General features: G+C 43.6%; 1 long non-coding RNA gene across 2 annotated transcripts; it reads right to left on the reverse strand.

Moving 5' to 3' along the window:
• Positions 1–1,306: 1,306 nt before the first annotated feature.
• LOC133243396 (uncharacterized) lies at positions 1,307–25,509 on the reverse strand. Of its 2 annotated transcripts, none has more exons than XR_009735071.1 (3): positions 25,024–25,509; positions 20,321–20,485; positions 1,307–2,103 (listed from the first exon to the last, which is right to left on the reverse strand). It is a non-coding gene; the product is annotated as an uncharacterized LOC133243396 (long non-coding RNA). The 2 variants fall into 2 exon arrangements; XR_009735070.1 differs by having other exon boundaries at positions 25,019–25,509.
• Between the last annotated feature and the right edge of the window lie 809 nt (positions 25,510–26,318).

Here is a 26,318-nt window from a genome sequence, read left to right on the forward strand (position 1 = left end):
CAAGCCTGTGAGAGGGTTTCCTACATTGTGGAAACTTCGCCTCCTTCACGACTCCTTCCCCATGACGGGTCTCCATCCCTAAATCTTTTGTCTCTGTTTTTGTCTTTTATATTTTGTTCTACCTGCTGTTTAAGAGATTGGGCTGCCTTACTGGGGTGTCTGGAGTCCTCTGCCAGCGTTGAGAGGTTGTTTTGTGGAGGTTGCTCAACATTCAGATGATCTTTTGATGGACTTCTGGGGGAGAAAGTGGTATCCCCGTCCTATTCTTCTGCCATCTCGGGACTGCTCCTTTTTATATAAATATATTTATGTATTTGTTTTTGACTGTACCGAGTCTTTGTTGCTGCATGGACTTTTCTGTAGTTGCAGAGAGCAGGGACTACTCTCTAGTTGTGGTACATGGGCTTCTCATTGCTGTGGCTTCTCTTATTGCAGAGCACAGGCTCTAGGGCGTGTGGGCTTCAGTAGTTAGACTCGGTAGCAGCACTTAGACTCAGTAGTTGTGGTTCCCGGGCTCCAGGGCACAGACTCAATGGTTGTGGGGCATGGGCTTAGTTGCTCCTCAGCATGTTAGATCTTCCTGGATCAGGGATCAAACCTGTGTGTCTCCTGCATTGGCAGGCAGGTTCTTCACCACCGAGCCACCAGGGAATCCCTGCATCTTTATCTGTAATAGCAAAAATTTGGAAACCAAAATGTCCACCAACACGTGTATGGCTAAAGGAACTATGGCACATCCATACCACAGACTACTACACAGCAGTAGAAAGGAGTGTACTTTTGATACACACAGCTTGTATGTACCTCAAAGGCATTATGCTGACTGGAAGAATTCCACCTGAATGGTCACATAGTGCATGACTCCTTTTTACGGAATAGTCTCAGTGGAGAACAGTATAATGGCTGCCCAAACTTAGGGATGGTGCCAGGGAGGGCAGTGGGTATGACTATAAAGGGATAACAGGAGGAAGATCTTTGTGGTGATGGAACAGTTTTGCATCTTGATTACAGCAGTGGCTACACAAACCCACACATATGAAAAAATGACATAGAACCATACACATGCTTTGTACCAATGCCAGTTTACTGGTATTGATGTGGTATCTATTAAGCATCTTGAGGGGAGACTGGGTGAAGGGTGCATGGGACCCTCCTGCACTATCTTTGCAACTTCCTGTGCATCCATGATTTAAAAAATGTTAAAAGAAACAGAAACAGAAAAGCAACAGCCATACACACCCACACACATATCCCATCAGATCTAGTGCTTCTTCTGGGATTCAACCAATAAAATTGACAGAAAGCATTTCAAAAACAAGCCAGAAACACCACATAGATGTTTTATACATCATTGGTGACAAGGTAAGGGAGGAAAGGAAACCCAAGGAGGACAAGTGATGGCTTGCACCATGGGGACAGTATTATGCAGAGTACAGAGCCGTTGTTATCTGGTTGCCCTTGCCATGGAGGAACTCCTCCCAGCATGCCCTAAGGTGGCCCTAAAATTACTAGAGGAAAGATTGCTACATTCCTGGAGCTGGATTGGATCACAAGCTGATAGGATTCCCTGTCACAAGGCTGGATCCTGTTCTTCCCCTGACCATGTTCCCAAAAGGATTCTGCCCAAGGGGTTGGCAGTGTTGGCTTTCATGACCCCCTCTATTCTGGATCTAAGATGAAAAGTCTTAGATTTAGTCTTTCCATTCTTTTAGGAGCCTCTGAAACATTCTTTTGTTTTTCTGCTGCCTCTGTTTTGGGCTCTTCTCTTTTTCCTGTGCCTGTTCTTGTAGAAGAGGGGGTTGGATGGAGCCAGAGTTGAGCATCAAGTTACTGAGTTCTTGTATTAGTTCATCCCAGGAGGAAGAATGAGAGGTTGCTTTTCTCCCCGTTGAGATTCCAGAAGTGCTCCCCATATATCTCTGGCAGTAGCAGCATTCACATTTGAACCTCTTCTGATCTATATCACACGAAGAAGAGGTTTTTGCTTTTCTGTCAGTCTGATAAGGTGCCATGGGCTTGACATATCTCCGTTTGGTGTGTTCCACTAACTTCTTTTTATTCTGAGGTAACCTGGAACTTCCCCATTGATGTTCTTCTTCCATCCTGTCAAAGGAAAACACACACACACACACACACACACATGTTAGAAACATAAAGAGAATATTTAAAACATGGCTTGTTATATATCACCTGCTAACACACCGTACACACGTTTCAGAAAGAGTCCCTGACGATTTCAACAACTGAAATCTATGTTTCTAATGTATTGGTTTGGTCATGTCTTTTAGTGGGCACCAACATAAACGATTTAGTCTGAAAAATTAGGATATTGGTTTTAAACCAAATTGCTTCCTAACTGAATTACACATGCCACAAGAAACCTCAGAATCGTATTTCTCCAAGTGGAGAGTACAGATCACAGTTTCTTTTCTTTTCTTTTCTTTTTCTCTTGAAATCATTTAGCTCTTCTCTTATTGTTAATATAGTGAACTTCACTGATCGATGTTTGTGAAAAGAACACTTAGCGTAAGATGTATACTCTTAGCAAACTTTTAAGTATGCAGTACAGTATGGTTACCAATAGACACAGTTGTTTTTTTTTTTTAATGTACAAATACCCATATCTGAAGTACCACTACACAAAACAGCCTGCTCTTTATCCTTCCCCCTCCCCCAGTTTAATTGAGGCATAATTGACAAAGCAAAAATGTGTATTTTTAAGATGCACAACATGATGACTTGATATACATGTATATTGTGTTATGATTGCATATCAAACTATATCTTCTTGATTAAATATTATAGTGTGGATTCACGTTCACATATGAAAGATGTTTTCTGTGATTTCTTTGCTTCCTTCACATTGCTTATGTGGAATTTGTACAGTTAAGATTCAAATTATTGGCTCTTGATGGCAATTGTTATGTATCTTTTTGTTTGAGCTTATCTCCATATGTGAACCTGTACATAGCATATTGCTCCCTGGTAATACCAGGGCTTCCCTGGTAGCTCAGCTGGTAAAGAATCTGCCTGTGATGCAGCAGACCCCAGTTAAATTCCTGGGTGGGGAAGATCTGCTGGAGAAGGGATAGGTTACCCACTCCAGTATTCTTGGGCTTCTCTGGGGGCTCAGCCGGTAAAGAAGCTGCCTGCAATGTGGGAGGCCTGGGTTTGATCCCTGGATTGGGAAGATCCCCTGGAGAAGGGAAAGTTTGCCCACCGCAGTATTCTGGTCTGGAGAATTCCACGGACTGTTTAGTCTATGGGGTCGCAAAGAGTCTGGAACGACTGAGCGACTTTCATTCACTCACTCACACTATATTGCACATTCCATCCCTGCAATGGTGAATGGCCCTGTGGCTTCATGGGTGCTGGATTCCTTGACTGAACTTTATGTTTACACAAACGGCAGTCTGACTAAACAGAATAGTCTTTTGTCATTCCTTTTATTATTGTAGGAATTGCTTCCATGTCTCCTGGAATCAAATATTTCTGGAGGCATCTTAGGAAAACATGCTACAGATTGTATTTGTAAAAACGAATTAAAAAATACATTTTCTTTCTGCTGAATCCAAGGAAAAATAAATTCTTCCAAAAGTTCGAGACCTTACTAGAAATATATCTCAGTGCTGATCGTTCTCTTTTCAAAAAAAAAAAAAAAATAGAAGAAGAAGAAGAAAGAAAGAAAGAAAGAGAATAATTCATCCATATTTACACAGTTCGTCATCATGGATTTTTTTTTTTTTTTTCCTCTAACACTTCCTTTCTGTTTGCACTCTCTATTTTGAGGAAATAAATTATCCTTATGTTCTTGTACTTCTCTCTTCAATAACTATTGTTTTCTCTAAATCCTTTAGATGTTTCCTTCTATTAGTCACTGCATTTATCTCCAGCCTTTAACCTTGGTAGCCATTTAACTATCAGCCCTGTCCCTATTTCTAATATTGATTGAATCTGTATTGATGTGCTCTTGATCACTAGTTTCCCTAGTTCTGCTCTATCCCATTTCAATTCAGGTCACTATGTTTATTTTATACAGTAGAACTTTTGAAAATTATGTCTTTAGTAGTTAGGAGAAACGGTGGAAAGCTTTTTGTCCTTGAGTACTTCTCTTTTGAATTAACTCCTAGTAATATTTTCTTTATTTTTAATGTTACAAAGTTGTCCTGCCATTTGTCATTTTGTTTCTTTCCCTCTTAGGCACATCTTTTATCTATTTATTTATTTCTTAATTTTTTATTGGAGTACAGTTGGTTTACAATGTTGTGTTATTTTCAGGTGTACAGCAAAGTGAAGCAGTCATACATATACCTACGTCTCCACTCTCTTTTAGATTATTTTCCCATATAGGTCATTACAGAGTACTGAGTAGAGTTCCCTGTACACAGTAGGTCCATATTAGCTATCTATTATATATATATATAGTAGTGTGCATATATCAATCCCAATCTCCCAATTTATCCCCCTCCTCCTCACCCCTTGTCCCGCCAGTAGCCACGAGTTAGTTTTCTACATCCGTGACTCTATTTTGTTCTGTAAATAAGTTCATTTGTATCATTTTTTAATATTCCACACACAAACAATTTCATATGACATTTGTCTTTTTCTGTCTGACTTACTTCGCTCAGTATGACAATCTCTAGGTCTATCCACGTTGCTGCAAATGGCATTATTTCATTCCATTTTATGGCTGAGTAATATTCCACTATATATACATACCACTTCTTCTTTATCCATCTGTCTGCTTCCATGTCCTGGCTATTTAGACAGCACTACAATGAACATTGGCGTGCATGTCGCTTTTTGAATTATGGTTTTCTCCGCATATATGCCCAGGAGTGGGATTGCTGGATCACACGGTAGCTCTATTTTTAGTTTTTTAAGGACCCTCCATACTGTTCTCCATAGTGGCTCTACCAATTTGGATCCCCACCAACAGTGCAGGAGGGTTCCCTTTTCTCCACACCCTCTCCAACATTTATTGTTTACGGATGTTTTGATGACGACCATTCTGACCAGCCGACTCATTGGAAAAGACCCTGATGCAGGGAAAGATTGAAGGCAGAAGGAGAAGAGGGTGACAGAGGATGAGATGGCTGGATGGCATCACCGAAGCAATGGACACGAACTCGGGCAAACTCTAGGAGATGGTGAGGGTCAGGAAGGCCTGGCGTGCTACAGTCCATAGGGTCACAAAGAGCCAGACACGACTGGGTGACTGAACAACGTTTCTGACCAGTGTGAAGTGATACCTCACTGTAGTTTTGAGTCGCATTTCTCTAACAATTAGTGATGTTGAGCATCTTTTTGTGAAGATTTGACCATCTGTATGTCTTCTTTGGAGAAATGTCTACTACGATCTTCTGCCCAATTTTAGGTTGGGTTTTTATTGTTTTGAAACTGAGCTGCATGAGCTGTTTGTGTATTTTGGAAATTAATGCCTTGTCAGTTACTCTGTTTGCAAAGGTTTTCTCCCATTCTGAGGGCTGCCTATTCGTTTTGTTTATGGTTTCCTTTGCTGTACAAAAGCTTTGGGCCTCATTTCTTTGTTTTTGTTTTTATTTTCATTACTCTAGGAGGTGGATTGAAAACGATCTTGCTGTGATTTATGTCAGAGAGTGTTCTGCCTTTGTTTTCCTCTAAGAGTTTTATAGTATTTGGCTTTACATTTAGTTTAAATTTTAATTTTGTGCATGGTGTTAGGGAGTGTTCTCATTTCATTCATTTACATGTAGCTGTCCAGTTTTCCCAGCACCACTTATTGAAGACACTGTCCCTTCACCATTATAAATTCTTGCCTCCATTGACATAGATTCAGTTCAGTCACTCAGTCGTGCCTGACTCGTTGTGACCCCATGGACTGCAACACGCCAGGCTTCCCTGTCCATCACCAACTCCCGGAGTTCACTCAAACTCGTGTCCATTGAGTCGGTGATGCCATCCAGCCATCTCATTCTCTGTCGTCCCCTTCTCCTGCCTTCAATCTTTCCCAGCATCAGGGTCTTTTCCAGTGAGTCAGTTCTTCTCATCAGATGGCCAAAGTATTGGAGCTTCAGCTTCAGCATCAGTCCTTCCAATGAATATTCAGGACTGATTTCCTTTAGGATGGACTGGTTTGATCTCCTTGCATTCCAAGGGACTCTCACGAGTCTTCTCCAACACCACGGTTCAAAGGCATCAATTCTTCAGCGCTCAGCTTTCTTTATAGTCCAACTCTCACATCCATACATGACTACTGGAAGAAACCATAGTTTTGACTAGTCGGACCTTTGTTGGCAAAGTAATGTCTCTGCTTTTTAATATGCTGTCTAGGCTTGTCATAGCTTTTCTTCCAAGGAGCAAGGATCTTTTAATTTCATGGCTTCAGTCACCATCTACACTGATTTTGGAGCACAAGAAAATAAAGACTCTTGCTGTTTCCATTGTTTCCTCATCTGTTTGCCATGAAGTCATGGGACCAGATCCCATGATCTTAGTTTTCTGAATGTTGAGTTTTAAACCAGCTTTTTCACTCTCCTCTTTCACTTTCATCAAGAGGCTCTTTAATTCTGCTTCGCTTTCTGCCATAAGGGTGGTGTCATCTGCATATCTGAGGTTATTGACATTTCTCCCGGCAAACTTGATTCCAGCTTGTGCTTCATCTAGCCCAGCATTTCGCATGGGGTACTCTTCATATAAGTTAAACAAGAAAGGTGACAATATACAGCCTTGACGAACTCCTTTCCCAATTTGGAACCAGTGCATTGTTCCATGTCCAGTTCTAACTGTTGCTTCTTGACCTGCATTCAGATTTCTCAGCAGGCAGGTAAGGTGGTCTGGTATTCCCGTCTCTTTAAGAATTTTCTTCAGTTTGTTGTGATCCACACAGTCAAAGGCTTTGGCGTAGTCAATAAAGCAAAAGTAAATGCTTTTCTGGAACTCTCTTGCCTTTTCTATGATCCAACGGATGTTGGCAATTTGATCTCTGGTTCCTCTGCCTTTTCTAAATCCAGCTTGAATGTCTCGAAGTTCACGGTTCACATTCTGCTGAAGGCTGGCTTGGAGGATTTTGAGCATTACTTTGCTAGCATGTGAGATGAGTGCAATTGTGTGGTAGTTTGAACATTCTTTGGCATTGCTTTTCTTTGGGACTGGAATGAAAACTGATCTCTTCCACTCCTGTGGCCACTGCTGAGTTTTCCAAATTTGCTGGCATATTGAGTGCAGCACTTTTACAGCATCATCTTTTAGGGTTTGAAATAGCTCCACTGGAATTCCATCACCTCTGCTAGCTTTGTTCATAGTGATGAGTCCTAAGGCCCACTTGACTTCACATTCCAGGATGTCTGGCTCTAGGTGAGTGGTCACACCATCGTGGTTATCTGGGTCAGAGAGATCTTTTTGTATAGTTCTTCTGTGTATTCTTACCAACTCTTCTTAAAATCTTTCTGCTTCTGTTAGGTCCATACCATTTCTGTCCTTTATTGTGCCCATCTTTGCATTAAACATTCCCTTGGTATCTCTACTTTTCTTAAAGAGATCTCTAGTCTTTCCCATTGTATTGTTTTCCTCTATTTCTTTGCATTGATCACTGAGAAAGGCTTTCTTATCTCTCCTTGCTATTCTTTGGAACTCTGCATTCAGATGGGTATGTCTTTCCTTTTCTCCTTTGCCTTTAGCTTCTCTTCTTTTCTCAGCTATTTATACGGCCTTGTCAGACGACCACTTTGCCTTTTTGCATTTCTTTTTCTTGGTGAACGTCTTGATCACTGCCTCCCGTACAATGTCACGTACCTCTGTCCATAGTTCTTCAGGCACTCTGTCTATCAGATCTAATCCCTTGAATCTACTTGTCACTTCCACTGTATAATTGTAAGGGATTTGATTCAGGTCATACCCAAATGGTCTAGTGGTTTTCCCTAATGTCTTCAATTTCAGTCTGAATTTGGCAATAAGGAGTTCAAGATCTGAGCCACAGTCAGCTCCCAATCTTATTTCTGCTGACTGCATAGAGCTTCTCCATCTTTGCCTGCAAACAGTATAATCAATCTGACTTTGGTATTGACCATCTGGTGATGTCCATGTGCAGAGTCTTCTCTTGTGTTATTGGCAGACGGTGTTTGCTATGACCAGTGCGTTCTCTTGGCAAAACTCTGTTAACTTTTCTCCTGCTTCATTCTGTACTCCTTGGCGAAATTTGCCTGTTACTCCAGGTATCACTTGACTCCCTACTTTTGCATTCCAGTTCCCTATAATGAAAAGGGCATCGTTTTGGGGTGTTAATTCTAGAAGGTCTTGTAGGTCTTCATAGAACCGTTCAACTTCAGCTTCTTCAGCATTACTGGTCAGGACATAGACTTGCATTACTGTGATACTGAATGGTTTGCCTTGGAAACGGACTGAGATCATTCTGTCGTTTATGAGATTGCACCCAAGTACTGCATTTCACACTCTTTTGTTGACTATGAGGGCTACTCCATGTCTTCTAAGGGATTCTTGTCCACAGTAGTAGATATAATGGCCATTTGTGCTAAATTCACCATTTCCACTCTATTTTAGTTCCCCGATTCCTAAAATGTCGATGTTCACTCTTGCCATCTTCTTTGTTTGACCACTTCCAATTTACCTTGATTCATGGACCTAACATTCCAGGTTCCTATGGAATACTGTTCCTTACAGCATCAGACTTTACTTCCATCACCAGTCACATCCGCAACTGGGTGTTGTTTTTGCTTTGGCTCAGCCTCTTCATTCCCTCTGGAGCTCTTTCTCCACTGTACTATTTTGGGCACCTACTGACCTGGGGAGGTCATCTTTCATCTTTTTGCTGTTTCACACTGTTCATGGGGTTCTCAAGGCAAGAATACTGAAGTGGTTTGCCATTCCCTTCTCCAGTGGACCACATTTTGTCAGAACTCTCCACCATGACCCGTCCGTCTTGGGTGGCCCTACACAGCATGGCTCATGGTTTCATTGAATTACACAAGGCTGTCATCCATGTGATCAGTTTGATTAGTTTTCTGTGACTGTGGTTTTCATTCTGTCTGCCCTCTGATGGATAAGGATAAGAGGCTTATGGAAGCTTCCTGATGGGAGAGACTGACTGAGGGGGAACCTGGGTCTTGCTCTGATGGGCAGGGCTATGCTCAGTAAATCTTTAATCCAACTTTCTGATGATGGGCGGGGCTGTGTTCCCTCCATGTTGTTTGACCTGAGGCCAAACTATGGTGGAGGTAATGAAGATAATGGCGGCCTCCTTCAAAAGGTCCCATGCACACACTACCACACTCAGTGCCCGGACCCTGCAGCAGGCCACCACCGACCCACACCTCCGCCAGAGACTCCTGGACGCTCACGGCCAAGTCTGGGTCTGTCTCTTGTGGGGTCGCTGCTCCTTTCTCCTGGGTCCTGGTGCACACATGGTTTTGTTTGTGCCCTCCAGGAGTCTGTTTCCCCAGCCGTGTGTAAGTTCTGGCGGCTCTATGGTTGGGTCAATGGTGACCTCCTCCAAGAGCACCTATGCCCTACCCAGGTCTGCTGCACCCAGAGTCCCTGCCCCTGCAGCAGGCCACTGCTGACCCATACCTCCACAGGAGACACTCAAACACTCAAAGGCAGGTCTGGCTCAGTCTCTGAGGAGTCTCCTGGTGTGCACAAGGTTTTGTTTGAGCCCTCCGAGCGTCTCTGGCAGGTATGGAGTTTGTTAACACTCAAAGGCAGGTCTGGCTCAGTCTCTGAGGAGTCTCCTGGTGTGCACAAGGTTTTGTTTGAGCCCTCCGAGCGTCTCTGGCAGGTATGGAGTTTGTTTCTAAGCGCAATTTCACCCCTCCTACCGTCTTGCTGGGGTTTCTCCTTTGCCCTTGGACGTGAGGTATAATTTTTTTTGGTGAGATCCAACATTCTCCTGTTGACGGCTCTTCAGTGGCGAGTTGTACTTTTGGAAAAAAATGTGTTTGAGATTCATCTGTGGGGCTGCGCTTTCCCGGCAGCCGGCAGCCAAAGAGGATGAAGGCGTGGTATGCTTTCAAAGTCCAGGTGTTAGGTTAGGTGTCATAGATTAGGTGACCATAGGTGCGTGAGTTCATCTCTGAACTTTCTATCCTGTTCCATTGATCTACACTTCTGCTTTTGTGCCACTACCATAGTGTTTTGATTACTGTAGCTTTGTCATATAGTCTGAAGTCAGGGCGCCTGATTCCTCCAACTCCGTTTTTCTTTCCCAAGATTGCTTTGGCTATTTGGGGTCTTTTGTGTATCCATACCTATTTCAAAAATTTTTATTCTAATTCTGTGAAAAAATGCCACTGGTAGTTTCACAGGAATCCTTTAGATGGTAGAGTCATTTTCACAATATTGATTTTTTCCAATGCAAAAACATGGTATATCTCTCCATATATTTGTGTCATCTTTTATTTCTTTCATCAGAATCTTGTCATTTACTAAGAACAGGTTTTTGCTTCCTTAGGTAGGTTTATTCCTAGGTATTTTATTCTTTTTGATGCGATGGTAAATGGGATTGTTTCCTTAATTTCTCCTTCTGATCTTTTGCTGTTAGTGTATAGTAATACAAAGGATTTCTGTGTATTAATTTTGTATCTTGCAACTTTACCAAATTTGTCAATGAGCTCTAGTAGTTTTCTGCTAGCACATTTAAGATTTTCTATGTATAGTATCACGTCATCTGCAAACAGTGACATTTTTTCTTCTTCTTTTCCACTGTGAATTCCTTGCATTTCTTTTTCTTCTCTGATTGTCATGGCTAGGACTTCCAAAACCATACTGAGTAAAAGTGGCAAGAGTGGACATCCCTGTCTTGTTCCTGATCTTGGAGAAAATTATGTCTGTTTTTCACCTCTGAGAATGATGTTTGCTATGGGTTTGTCATTTATGGCCTTTACTATGTTGAGGTAGTTTCCTTCTATGCCCACATTCTGGAGAAAATTTTTTTTTTTTTAAACCTAAATGGATAGTGAATTGTCTAAAGCATTTTCTGCATCTATTGAGATGATCACATGTTTTTTGTCCTTCAGTTTGTTAATGTGGTGTCTGATTTGCATATATCGAAGAATTCTTGCATCCCTGGGATAAATCCCACATGATCATGTTGTGTGATCGTTTTACTGTGCTGTTGGCTTTGGTTTGCTAGTATTTTGTTGAGAATTTTGTGTCTATATTCGTCAGTGACACTGGTCTGTAATTTTGATTTTGTGTGAAATTATTGTCTGGTTTTGGTACCAGGGTGATGGTGGCTTCATAGAATGAGGTTGGGAATGGTCCTCCTTCCTCTGCAACTTCCTGGAAGAGTTTCAGAAGGATACATGTTAAACCTCTTCTCTAAATGTTTGATAAAATTTGCCTGTGAAGTCCTCTTTTGTTTGTTGGAAGTTTTAAAATCTGTTTCAATTTCAGATCTTGTAATTGGTCTGTTCATAATTTCCATTTGTTCTGGGGTCAGTCTTGGGAGGTTATACCTTTCTAAGAATTTCCCCATTTCTTCTAGGTTGTTCATTTTATTGGCGTATAGTTGCTTATAGTAGTCCCTTACGATCCTTTGTGCTTCTGCGGTGTCAGTTGTAATTTCTCCTCTTTCATTTCTAATTTTACTGATTTGAGTCCTCTCCTTTTTTTCTAGACGAGTCTGGCTAAAGCTTTTTCAATTTTGTTTATCATCTCAAAGAACCAGCATTTAGTTTCAGTGACCTTTGCTATTGTTTTCTTTGTCTCCACGTCAGTTACTTCTGCTCTGATCTTTCTTTCTTTCCTTCTATTAATATTGGGTTTTGTTTGTTCTTCTTTCTCTAGTTGCAAGAAAGGTCCCCGTGTAACTGGGCAGGATGAAAGAAAGAAGGTAAAGGAAGAGGAGAGGAAGTGGGATGGGACCAGTGCCCCTGGGGAGGGAGCTGAAGGAGAGGAGAGGTTCACACATCCAGGAAAGTCCCATCACCGGTGGGGGGATCAGCTGGGTCAGAAGGGGAGCAGTGAGGTTTCAGAGGAGAGCACAACAACAGGTCTGTGGCAGGCAGGACAGGGTAAGACCTACACAGCTGGTTCCTCTCTCAGCCCTGTGTGCCCTAGCCTGAGACAGGTGTCCACTGGTGCAAATGGGTGCTGGGACATGGGGTTTCGAGAGCAGATCCAGGGAGGTGACTGTTATTGGCTGTGAGGAGACGGCCTGAGGGGACAGGAGTGAGGAGCTCTGCAGCCAGGAATTCTCTTGTAAGGAGCCCAGACCACCATGGAAGCAAAACACCACTGTTGAGTGACGTGCAAAGGGCAGGGCCACCATTGCAGCCTCTCATCATGTGCCAGCCCCTGCCTCCCTAAGCACTAGGGAGGTCTCCTGCTGGAGCAGTCTCACATGCCCCCTGCCTGGCTGCTGCCTCCTCCGACCATTCCCTGCCTGGGTGGCCCACTGGCCCCAATCACCACCTCAGCTGCTTCCTGCCTAGGTGGGCTCATGTGCTCTGGCAGTCTCGGGAGCAGACACAGGTAGGTGACTCGCATACAGAGGTGGGGCTTGAAACCACAGCTGTGCCCCAGGGGCCATATGACTTAAGGAAGAAGAGCTGAAGTCTCTCCTCATGGCTGCACGAACCATGGATTTACACCTCCGCTGACATCTTTGCAAATTCAGTGCCTGCAGAACATCCAAACAGACAACAACTGTTCTTGCCACTGGGGCAGGTTGGGCTTTAGCAGCTATGGGCTTTGTGGGCACACACACACAGGGGTTGGGCTGGACCAGAGAGTCTAAGCAGCCTCTATAGCTCCCACAGAGGGTCCAGGTGCATGACTACTGCAGTCCTGGGACCTGACCTCAGTGGATCTGCATCAGTGGCCTGGTGAAAACAATGCCTGTGTTTCACCAGGGCAAATTGCCTTCTTACCCACGGTTAAGGTGGGACTGCAAGCAGTGCCAACAACAGTACTTTGTGAGCCTGCACCACAAGGGAATGGGGACACAACAGAGCACACTCATTGGTGAACAGCTCCAGAAGAGGAATACTCAATGGCTTCTCTCCCAGTGGGAGTGCTCCAACCCCACCTACCTTGCACCCATCAGAAACACAGCTAAGAAATGGATCTGCGGGCCTCTATTCCAACAATTAAGAAACAGACCCCCACCCCTGACAAGGCAGTGACAACCATAGAACAAAGGGGAGGCTTTGCTCAATATCCATGGCAGGCTATGGTCCCCACAACACCAGTTAAACCCCCTATCAAGGGGATACCAACCAGCATATACTGAGGAAAGAGGTGACAGTCATCCATACTAAAAACAGCCCTCACATCAAAAAAAAAAAAAAATCTAAATCTATAAATCTAAAACCAAACAGGCTACACAGGGAGGTTCTCACATGAAAATAGCCTTCCAATACAGCCTGAGGGTTGAGCATTTAGAGGAAGAATCCCCAGAGTATAAACAGAGACTCCACTCTTAGAGGGTGTGCCCTAGTTCTCACATACACTGGGAGCCAGCACAAAGCCGTACCTCCACAGGAACCTGAGATAAACCTACCTAGGGAGTCTTGGAAGGTCCCTGGGGATGAAGGGTTTGGCTGTAGCTCACTATGGGGGCAAGGAAACTGGTAGCAACACCCCCAGGGAATATTAATTGGTGTGAGCTCTCCTGGAGGTCCCCATTTTGGCACCAAGACCCAGTCCCACCTAACAGTCTACAGGCTCCAGTGATGGAATGCCTCAGGCCAAACAATCAGTAAGACAGGAACACAGCCACACCTGCCATCAAACAGGCTGCCTAAAGTCATACTAGGCTTACAGCCACCCCAAATCACACCCCCTGACACCAGAGGGACAACACCCAGCTCCACCCACTGTAGGGCAGGCACCAACCTTTCTTTTCTTTTCTTTTTCTTTTTTAGACTCTTAATTCTCTTCATCAGTTTCATGTAATGTAATAGGAGACAGCTCTATCTCAAAAAACACCTTGAGAGTCTCAGGCCCCACAACTACCTTAACCCCCGATTCTAGGAGGTAAGGTGTTAAGGACACTTGTTTGGGTGGGACGAACAGAACCAATAAAAGTGAGTTTCCTTAGCTTAACCCCTCATGATCCCTCTTTCTCCTAAGCTACGGTCACTCACTCCAGATGGAAAAACAAATGTGCTTAAGTTTTCCACCACCTCGGGTTTTCTTCACCAACTCACATCCTGGTGGTGTGTGGTGGTGAAAGTAAAGTCCGATGGTGTAAAGAACAATATTGCACAGGAACCTGGAATGCTGGGTCCACGAATCAAGGTAAATTAGAAGTGGTCAAACAGGAGATGGCAAGAGTGAACATTGACGTTTTAGGAACCAGCGAACTAAAATGACCTGGAAAGGGCAAATTTAATTCAGATGACCATTATATCCACCACCTTGGGCAAGAATCCCTTAGAAGAAATGGAGTATCCCTCATAGTCAACAAAAGAGCTCAGAATGCAGTACTTGGGTGCAATCTGAAAAACGACAGAATGAACTCGGGTCGTTTCCATGGCAAACCACTCGATATCACGGTAACCCAAGTCTACGTCCCAACCACTAATGCTGAAGAAGCTGAAGTTGAACTGTTCTATGCAGACCTACAAGACCTTCTAGCTAACATCCAAAAAAGATGTCCTTTTCATCATAGGGTACTGGAATGCAAAAGTAGGAAGTCAAGAGATACCTGGAGTAACAGGCAAGTTTGGCCTTGGAGTACAAAGTGAAGCTGGGAAAAAGCGAACAGAGTTTTGCCAAGAGAATGCACTTAGCACATAGAAAACATCCTCTTCCAACAAGACAAGAGACGGCACTAAACATGGACATCACCAGATGGCCAATACCGAAATCAGATTGATTATATTCTTTGCAGCTGAAGATGGAGAAGCTCTATACAGTCAGCAAAAACAAGACCAGGAGCTGACTGTGGCTCAGACCATGAATTCCTTATTGCCAAATTCAGACTTAACTTGAAAAAAGTAGGGAAAACCACTAGGCCATTCAGGTTTGACCTAAATCAAATCCCTTATGATTATACAGTAGAAGTGACAAATAGATTCAAGGGATTAGATCTGATAGACAGAGTGCCTGAAGAACTATGGATGGAGGTTTGTAGCATTGTATGGGAGGGGGTGATCAAAACCATCCCTAAGAAAAAGAAATGCAAAAAGGCAAAATGGTTGTCTGAGGAGGCCTTACAAATAGCTGAGAAAAGAAGAGAAGTGAAATGCAAAGGAGAAAAGGAGAGAGATGCCCATCTGAATGCAGAGTTCCAAAGAACAGCAAGGAGCGATAAGATAGTCTTCCTAAGAGATCAAAGCAAAGAAAAGGAGGAAAAGAATAGAATGGGAAATATTAGAGATCTCTTCAACAAAACTAGAGATATCAAGGGAATATTTCATGCAAAGATGGGCACAAGAAAGGACAGAAATGGTATGGGCCTAACAGAAGCAGAAAGTATTAAGCAGTGGCAAGAATACACAGAAGAACTATACAAAGAGATCTTAATGTCCCAGATAACCACGAGAGTGTGATCACCCACCTAGAGCCAGATATCCTGGAGTGCACAGTCAAGTGGGCCTTAGGAAGCTGCACTATGAACAAAGATAGTGGAGGTGATGGAATTCCAGCTGAGCTATTTCAAGTCCTAAATGATGATGCTACGAAAGTGCTGCACTCAATATGCCAGCAAATTTGGAAAACTCAGCAGTGGCCACAGGACTGGAAGAGGTCAGTTTTCATTCCAATCCCAAAGAAAGGCAATGCCAAAGAATGTTCAAGCTCCTGCACAATTGCACTCACCTCACACACTAGCAAAGTAATGCTCAAAATTCTCCCAGTTGAGGCTTCAACAGTACGTGAAGTGAGAACTTCCAGATGTTCAAGCTGGATTTAGGAAAGGCAGAGGAACCAGAGATCAAATTGCCAACTTCCACTGGATCGTACAAAAGGCAAGAGAATTCCAGAAAAACATCTACTTCTGCTTAACCGACTACAGTAAAGCCTTTGGCTGTATGGATCACCACAAACTGGAAAAATTCTTAAAGAGGTGGGAATACCAGTCCACCTTACCTGCCTGCTGAGAAATCTGTATGCAGGTCAAGAAGCAACAGTTAGAACCGGACATGGAACAACAGACTGGTTCCAAATTGGGAAAGGAGTGCACCAAGGTTGTATATTGTCACCCCGCTTATTTAACTTATATGCAGAGTATTCCATGCAAAATGCCGGGCTGGATGAATCACAAGCTTGAATCAAGATTGCCAGGAGAAGTGGCAATAACCTCAGATATGCAGGTGACACCACCCTTTTGGCAGGAAGTGAAGAGGAACTAAGGAGCCTCTTGATGAAGGTGAAAGAGGAGAGTGAAAAAGCTGACTTCAGACTCAACATTCAAAAAACGAAGATCATGGCACACAGTCCCATCACTTCATAGCAAAGAGATAGGAAAACGAAATAGTGACGGACTTTATTTTCTTGTGCTCCAAAATCACTGCAGATGGTAAGTGCAGCCATGAAACTAAAAGATGCTTGCTCCTTGGAAGAAAGGCTATGACAAACCTAGACAGCGTATTAAAAAATCAGAGACATTACTTTGCCAACAAAGATCCATCTAGTCAAAGCTATGATTTTTCCAGTAGTCATGTATGGATGTGAGAGTTGGACCATAAAGACAGCTGAGTGCCAAAGAATTGATGCTTTTGAACTGTGGCATTGGACAAGATTCTTGAGAGTCCCTTGGACTGCAAGGAGATCAAACCAGTCAATCTGAAAGGAAAGGAGTCCTGAATATTCACTGGAAGGACTGATGCTGAAGCTGAAGCGCCAATACTTTGGCCACCTGATGGGAAGAGCTGACTCATTAGAAAAGACCCTGATGCTGGGAAAGATTGAAGACGGGAGGAGAAGCGGATGGCCAAGGGCGAGCTGGTTGGATGGCATCACTGACTCAGTGGACATGAGCTTGAGCAAGCTCCTGGAGAGCCTGGCATGTTGCAGTCCATGGGGTCACAAAGAGTCAGACGCGAGTGAATGACTGAACGGCAGCACATCCTTTTCCTTTCTTTCTTTCTTTTTTTAAGACAAGGAAAGAACCTTATTTAGAGAGGAGAAAGGAACCTCAATAAAAAGTTATTGGCCACTGATTCAGTCTGGTAGGTGATTTCCTGTGTGTTACTCTCCCAACTTTGGCAAGATTTCTCTCTAATCCAATCCTGAACATGTTTACTGAGTGCCTGTTGCACGGCCTCCCTTGTGCCAGGTGATACAGACACAGAGATTATGTGACAGGTAACAGTCACCACTTACATATTTGCAGTGAAATGTTGTGGGTTTAAAGCTCTGAGTGTACTTTCAAATTTTCCAGTCAAACCCAAGATGTGACATCTGGCTTCTGTCAAAAAAGGGTGAAGATAACCATCTGTGTTATCTGCATTACTCCCAGGACATTACATATGCTGTTCCATCCTTCTTGAGGCTTCCCCATCACCTTCCCCATCACCACCACTCTCCCCCACACACATCTGGCAAAGCCCTAGTCACACTTCAGGTCTCAACTCACATGGCACTTCCTCTGGCCAGCTTTCCCTGATCCCACTAGAGGTCATTCACTATACCATACCGTAGGTACTATTTATCATTTGGCTGTAGTTGCTTGCATAGTCATCTGTCTTCCTCATTAGGTTATTAGTCTCCCTGCATAGCACAGTGTTGTTGGGATGTCCTGGCACAGAATCCAGGCACATTCCCACCTCACATGTTTATGCTGCCTGGTCCCACTGTTCCTCCAAATACCCCTGTGCCTTGATCGCTCTGTCTTCAAGTACCTGTTCAAATGTCTTCTTCTCAGTGAGACTGACTGTGAACATCCCATTTAAGCCTGTATATTCACCAATTAGCACTGCCAATCCCGCCTTCCTGCTCTATTCTTCCAGACTTGGGCCAGACATCCAACCAAGGAAATAAGGCCTTCTGGGGCACTGGCAGAAAGCAAGTGGAGCATGAATTAAGCAAGGGCTGAGGATACTACTAGGACAATCTAAGTCTGAGATCCACCACCCAGTAGACAATTTGAGGGTTGTTCTTCGATGTGCACAGTCTTTCTACCCACACCGTGACTATGTCGATTCTTAACAAAAACTCAAATTGCCTCTTCCTGCAGCAAATCCCCTCCTTGTTGTCTCCATCCATCCCTGAACACTTCTTGACTTTCTTTCTTCTGTGGGCCCTGGAATCTCAGAATGGAACTCCTACATGTTCTCTCACTCTTTTAAGCGGTATATTTTCTGGTCCTCGATGGAAGCGTTGCACCGTCAAACAGAGGGACTACATTGAATTCTACCTCTCTCAAACATCTGGCAAAATAGAACTGGGTGCGCCTATCATAGGACACTTTATTTACAAATTTTGAGGTGATACAAAGTTTATTTTCATCTCTTTCTAATTGCTGGTACCCTGAGAGGTACAGGTGTGCAAGGCCATTAATAATCGCTTTTAGAAAAGACTTACCCAACATAGGGTTTTGTATGTATGCTATGCTATGCTAAGTCACTTCAGTCGTGTCCGACTCTGTGCGACTCCATAGACGTCAGCCCACCAGGCTCCCCGTCCCTGGGATTCTCCAGGCAAGAACACTGGAGTGGGCTGCCATTTCCTTCTCCAATGCATGAAAGTGAAAAGTGAAAGTGAAGTCGCTCAGTCGTGTCCGACTCTTAGCGACCCCATGGATTGCAGCCTAACGGGCTCCTCCGTCCACGGGATTTTCCAAGCAAGACTACTGGAGTGGGGTGCCATTGCCTTCTCCGTTTGTATGTATAGGCATGTGATAGTTGAAATGTGAGAAGAGATCAGTGATATTACCAAACTCCTGATCACTGAGTATTTCCACTACTAGAATGTATTCTACTCCAATAAAAACTGTCACCTAAAGATACATTAGTTCTTTAAATATTATATATGCTGCTGCTTTTTCACTTATTTTAATAAAACTGTTTAAATGAGTCCATAGTAGTGAAGAAAACAGAGTATTATAAAATTAGATCTAATCAGCATTACATGTTGACTGGTGCACCCTTTCTCTCCCTCTCTCTCTCCCTCCCTTCTTCTTCTTCTCTGTCTCTCTGTCTCTCTCTCTCTCTCTCTCTCTCTCTCTCTCTCACACACACACACACACACACACACACAGACTCACACACACATTAGAACAACAAAAAAGAGGGACATTCTGATGATACCAATGCTGGAGACATGCATTTAAATAAGTGCTTTAATTATTTGGGCTTTGGGGGATATAGGAAAGAACAGGATGGTGCCAGACTGATTTGGGAGAATAATGCCAAGAGAAAGTATTTTATGCAACAGTTGACAGAAAATCTCACTGCAGAATTAGTAGTACATCTAATAGTTTTGACTATTCTAAGTGCTTTACGTAGCTCTTCTGACCTACTGGAATGTGACACACCAAGGATCAGTTAAGTATTTCCCTGATTCATTTATATGTGTTCATTTTCAGCCCCTGAACAGAATATCTACATCCCAGGGACAGTGACCATGTTGTTTTCTGGTTCTGGCTTTGCCCCAACAAATATCTGGCAGAATAGATACAAAGCATTTGAGTCCAAAGAAGAGGAGATAAACAAAGGTTGGCTGTCTGACACGGTGTGGCTTCCAGAGTGGCACCGTAGATCCCTACAGAGCTGCCTGGTGTTGGGAGAAGTATCCATGCAGCCCAGAGCCTAAGCCTCAGCTCCCCACATTAGTATCTTGAGACCTGACTTCAAAGTGACCATAGATTATATGCCCCCACCTCTTGCATTGTATTGATAACTGTATGAGAGAAGGAATATAAATGCTGGTGGTCTCAGATGTAACCCTGATTTATAGGACCCTCGCTTAGCACTTGACGTCTATTCCTTAAAGAGGCAGTGGGTGAAGGCCATCAGGGATGCCAGCTCTGGGGCCACACAGCCTGGGTTTGTAACCCAGCTCCCACATTCATAAGCTGTGTGTCTCTGTGTGGCCTCTCTGGGCCTCATAAACTCACTCCTCAATTGGGAGTGCCTCATATAGAGTTGTCAGCGATGATTAAACAAGATAAAGCATGTGAAGTACTCTGCAGCGTGCCTAGCGTACAGGACACAATCAGTATTCCTCAGCTTATGGCAACTTATTATTATGATCAATAACATCTCTGCAGCATATACACAGCCTGAGTCCTCTGCTCAAATTTAGGCCTGTCAATTATGAGCACATTGTCTTTCCCATCTTTCCCCAAGATAAGGAAAGGGCCATGCCAGGTCATTTTAATTCCCAAAGTCCCTGTTGAGATCCCAAGGGAGAAACTGAGTTCGCATGAACTTACCTGTTCAGAAGTCCCTTCTGGGTACCCAAGAAGTTGATGATTTTTGTTTTCCTGGAACACAGCTCTGGTTATATCATTGAAGGCAGATCTTCCCAGCTTAGTACGATATTTATTTTCTCATTGAGAGACTGTTGTGGTGACCGATTTGGCTCTTATCAGAGGGCTCTACAGGGAAAACAGATCAAGTCCTTTCTTTACATGTCACAAAAGGCAAGACACACATCTAAACATTGACACCACTTCAAAATAGCACCGGGATGCTCTTGGTCCCATCTTAGAGGCATGGGAGCACTGTTCATATTTGTCAAGAGTGGGCCCTGGAGACCAAAGAATGGAACATGGAGCACCTAAGCAAAGGACACCAGTGCTAACGTGAAGGTGCTCGCATCTGTAAGCAGGGACCTCTGCATCCAACTGCTTCCCCAAATGGGGAGTGGGGCCACACTGCCTGGCTGTCCCTAATGCTGTTCTTACTTCAGTACCCAGACTTCTGACCTGACTTTGAACCCAGCTCATGTTTAGAACTCCTGCTTGAGCTACTCCACACTTTTGCAGCTGTCCTCTTCTATGCCTGTTTAGTCTTTGCTTAGGATTTTCTCTGTCAATCTAATTCTTTCTGCCCACCACATTGCAGGGATTTCCTATTATTTCTCAAGCATAGGCCAGATCCCTCTTTCTCACTTTTCAGTATAATTTTGAACCAATGATAAATCTCTATTCTGGCATGATCTAGCAAAAGGCTAGAGCCTATTCTTAGGCCACCATGTAGAAGGGAGACAGGAAATATCTGAAAACTTTTGCTTGAGTGGAGATGTTGCACTTTCATATCGCTGGTATCACTGATGAGTGTCAGAGGGAGGACCCAGTCGACGCACTGGATGGTAAGAACTCTAGAGAGTACTGAAATACCTGACTACATATATACCTAAGGGCAAGGAGAAGGGACTCAGTGAAAACAGATTGAGAAGGAGTGACCAAAGAAGCAGGAGAAAACCAAAGAGCTTGGCCTTGCTGTGGAAGTGAAAAAGGTCACCTGGACTTTCCAAGTCCACAGATCATTTGGTTCAATTTCTTGAAGCTGCTGAGATAAGCCTATATGTCACCTAGGCCTCCCATCTATAAAGTAAAACAACCTACTTTTATTTTAGGTGATTTTTAGGGTTGCATTATTTCAATAAGTATTTATTGAAGGCTCACGTTGCTACATCAGCCTGCTGTAGGTAGGAAAGCTTCAGGGAATTCATCAATTGCAGGCCCAACCTGCATTGTCCAAGATACATTATGAAGGGGGAAAATGTGGGTGTCACTCTGGTACAGTCAGGTTCTGGACAATGTGGGGATAAAAGACACAACCAACCTCTGGACCTACAGAGAATGAGCCGAGAGCTTTGTTCTAGCCACTCGTTTCTGATATATTGTTTGCAACAAACAAATTGACGACATAGCAGCAGCTACACTGCTCTGTGTGTGTACCTCATGTTATCATCACTCACAAGACAGCAAACATGTTCTAAGCACCTGCTGGGTACCAGGCTCCAGGACCTATGCTTTGGCAGGCTTTCTGAACACAGGAATGTTTGATGCAGGAAAACGGTTCTCGAAGAGCACACCATGTGGTGGGCAGGGAGCCAGACTGAAGACGGTGTAGAAGCAAGTGTGATGAGAGCTATGGCCAGCAAGAGCCAGCAGATGCTGGGAGCACAGACGAGACAACCCCAGAACCCAGGTGGTGAGGAACGGCTTCTCCTGGGGGTGGGATGATAGATAATATTATTGTTCCCATTTGCACATGAGGTAATGGAGGATCAGAGAGGATTAGCAAGCAACGGAAGAGGTGGAACCCTTTTTCAACCTACATCTGTTAAGATGCAAAGTCCCTTACACTGTGAATTTTATCAGTCTCCCCATGATGATATAGTCATCTGTTTTTCTTCACATTCACTGCCTGTACTTCTTTCTTATCCTACTTTACCTCTTACATTCTTAAAACCTGATAAGTATAATAAAGACAACCTTTGGTTCTGATACTGAGCAGGATTCTGCAGGGCCTCTCCAGGGCCAGACCCCAGCCCCACCCCCCCAGCCCCACCCCCAACCCGTTTGTCCACTGCTTCTGGTTTGTAGAAAAGCTTTACTCTCCTAGGCCTTCCCCAAGTCCCAAAGAGCCAGTTTAATCAGAGAAGTGAAAAAAAAAAAAAATGCAGAAGCAAAGGAAACCAGTCAAGAAAGACTAAATAATAATGGTTTAGCCATGAAATAAAGTTGAAGACCATTAGTTCCTCTTTTAGAACTATAGATCATACCCTGAGCTATATTCTTGAGTTGTTTTGCAGAAACTAAAACCCTCAGCAGGTGGAGGAAGCTGACTGCATGCTGACCACCAGCATGTAGACCCCAGACCAGTTGGAGCCACAAAACTGATAACTGAGATTCCTGAAATACCACCCTGTTACCTCACCACCAACCAATCAGAAGAATGTCTATGAGCTGATCTCATGCACCTTGCAGCCTTCACTGCTACTGTTACCTTTAAAAACCCTTCCCTGAAAGACAGTAGAGAGTTAAGGTCTTTGGAGCATTAGTTGCTCATTCTCCTTGCTTTACACCCTGCAAATAAACACCATATTTTCCTTCACCACAACCTGGTGTCAGAGCAGACTGGAGTTCAGCCCTGTAACAGTTCTACAAGGCCTTTATTCTTTTCTAGAGTGAGTTGTTACATCTTGGCACAATCTAAAACTGAATACTAAACTTAAATTTGTGTTCTATCCACAGAAAGGGTTAATGATAAATGGATCACTGTTGGGAAAGGGTTAGCCGTCCTGTTACGCTGAATATCAAACACAGCTTTAAAACTCGATCCGCGTGCGAAATTATCACCTGGGAAACCACTGCTCCTCTCTGAAGCTATTCACAACATCGCACAATAGTGGATTTTATCAAATGCTGGGAGTCTCCATGCAGGTGATTATATGTCTTTGATTTTTCCACATTCAAGTGCACCAGTCACTGGGCATTGCTCAATGTGCTGCTCATTACTATAGAGCAATTCTTTCTTTAAAAAAAAAAATTAAATATTTTATTATTTTTGGCTGCATCGGTTCTTAGTCGTGGCATGCGGGCTCTCTTGTTGAGGTGCACAGGCTCAGTAATTGTGGCATGTAGGCTTAGTTTCCCCAGGGCATGTGGGATCTTAGCTTCCCGACCAGGGATCAAACCCGAGTCCCTTGTGTTGGAAGATGAATTTTTAGCCAGCGGACCACCAGAGAAGTCCTGAACAATCCTTTATTATTTTTTTCTTTCTCTGTCACTGATTAACTGTGGGCGACTGATCCAAGGAAAGCCATGAACACTTACTTCAACATAGTAACCCTATGATCACATATCTAATAATGGTGTAACTCTAATGCCCACGATCTGCTCCACTCCAGCAAACTGGTTATCCAAGGAGTCATTTGCTCTAGATATTCTTGACAAACTCATTTAAATAAGTATAAACGAATGCAAGAAACATTATAAAAAATAATATCTAATGATCTTTGCATATTGCAGAGAGGTTTATCAATTACTTCAATATGGGAGGTGTAGGTTTCTATGAGCTGATCTCAACCTTTCCATCACTGCCCAACCAATGTACCACAGACTTCATGGTTTCAAATGACACTAAGTCCAGGTGGGGTTGGCTGGGTCTTTTGCTTGAGTCTTTTGGTCTTGTAAGACCAAAATCAAGATGTCTGCTGGGCTGTGCTCCTTACTGGAGGCTCTGAGGTAGGTTCATTCAGATTGTTGGCAGATATCAGCTCCTTGCAGCTACAGGAGTGAGGTCCCTGTTTCCCTGCTGGCTGTCAGCTGAGGGCTGAGCTTTGCTCCTAGAGCCTGCCCACATTTCTTCTCATGCTTTCCAATTGGATTTCTCCAGCAGTAACCACTCTAGTTCCTCTCTCACACTTTGAAACTATCTGCCTTCCCTTGCTGCCACATCTCTCTGACCAACTCTTCTGGCTTTTCTCTTCGGCTTTTAAGGGATCATGTGATTGCATCGGACCCACTCAGATAACCCAGAATAACCTCCTTATTTTAAGGTCAACTGAATTGTAGCTGCAAAGCCCCTTCACGACAGTACCTAGATATGTGCTCAACTGAATAACCAGGGGACAGAAGTCTTGGAGAAGCATCTTTAGAATTCTGCCTACCACATATATATTATCTACGCACTTAAATTATTTTTATCTTTTGTGAAGGAAAGTGGTGAATTGTGTGAGTACCTCCGCTGGTAAAGAATCTGACTGTAACGCAGGAGACCCCAGTTTGATTCCTTGGTCAGGAAGATCCCCTGGAGAAGGGCTTGACAACCCACTCCAGTATTCTTGCCTGGAGAATCCCCATGGACAGAAGAGCCAGGCAGGCTGCAGTCCATGGAGTAGCAAAGAGTTGGACACGACTGAGTGACTAAGCATGCCAAAGAATGGGTCTCTGACACTGATTCAAAACCCAATTAGCTCCTGAATGCCATAAAAAGTCTGAAAATCCTGTTTCTCCAACCAGTAAAAGACAGACTGTTCCACACACTGTGTTTTAAATGAAAAGTCTTAGATTGGAGACAGAGCATCTGAGGAATACAATTGTTCACTTAGAAAGCCCATGGTTAACGATAAAGATTACACTCACACATGGTGTTACAGAAACAGTGACTCTCACCTGACCTATTTTTAGGAGATCCTCTTTCTCTCTCTCTCTGGATCACCTTCACGGCATCTCAGTGCCAAGCGGTGCCTCAGATCTTCTGGTCATGAAATGAAGTGCTGCCCTTGGAGAAGATAGGAGTTAGATCACCCAGAGCAGAAGTCCTCCTGAGATTTTAGAAACAGCATCCACCAGGAGCCATCCCTCAGGTAGTGGTGATTGGATGTGGCAAGTGAGTCTCAGGGCAAAAAGCAGGACTCTCTCAAAGAGTTGAACTTTCCTTATAGAGGTGAGACAAATTAGATAAACAGGGTCCTAAATTCCCTCCCTTCAGTCTGGGGATGACTGGAGGAGGAAGGGCTAAGGGCTTAATGGTGATCAGCTTCTCCGTGTTGACAAGCCAGTTAGGTCTTTCTTTCTTTCTTCCTTTCTCTCCCCCCCCCGCCCTTTTCATGTGAAGTAAATCACTAATCCCTGCTTGAGACCCCCTGAAACCAACACCCCCCACCCCCCACCCCTCACTGGACAGCAGTAGCACTGGTGGGGCCCTCCCCCAGGTTTTGATTGTTTGCTGGGACAAGTGACCCCTGGTGACAAAAGAAAAGTTTCCAAGGCGCTGGAGGTGATGTTAGCAGTGAAGTAATAGAGAAACAGGTCATAAACTCCATCCCTCTGGTGGAAGGGGTGGCGCTGGAGGGGAGAGTAGGGTGAGTCCAGGCAGATGATGGGTAGAGAGATTGAAGGGAGGGTATTATTTCTTTTAGTGTACACATCAAAGAATAAATTTTGTATTTATTTGTATCTCTTTCTGATAGGAACACATACACATGTTAAAATCCTCAACATATCTTATATGCATACTTAAGCAGGTAAAAACGATTCATTCATTCCCCTTTTGTCGATGGGATAACTAACACGTGAACAGCCATTTAAAGTTTACAAAATGGAGCATTATGTTATACTAACTGGTCACAGCAGACCTAAGTGACTACTGAAAACAATTATGTTATCCTCAGATTATGAAACTGAGACACGGAGGGCTTGAGTACACTACACAAAGTAACAGAAGTACTAAGTGTTGGAGCCTAGATTCAGGATCATTCTGTATCTTAACCACTATGCTGTGCTGCCATTCACTGATGACTCTCATATCCATATCTTCAGCTCAGTCTCTCCTTGGTGACAGTCCTGAGTATCTATCCAGTGGCCTCTTAGGCATCTTTATCTGACACCTGACACTCACCTGAATTTATCATCTCCCACCACTGGCAAATGTGTGCCTTCTCTGATGTGTGAAAGATGTGCCTCTCTGAAA

The sequence above is a fragment of the Bos javanicus genome, chromosome X (genome assembly GCF_032452875.1).
Source record: "Bos javanicus breed banteng chromosome X, ARS-OSU_banteng_1.0, whole genome shotgun sequence".
NCBI classification, from domain to species: domain Eukaryota; kingdom Metazoa; phylum Chordata; class Mammalia; order Artiodactyla; family Bovidae; genus Bos; species Bos javanicus.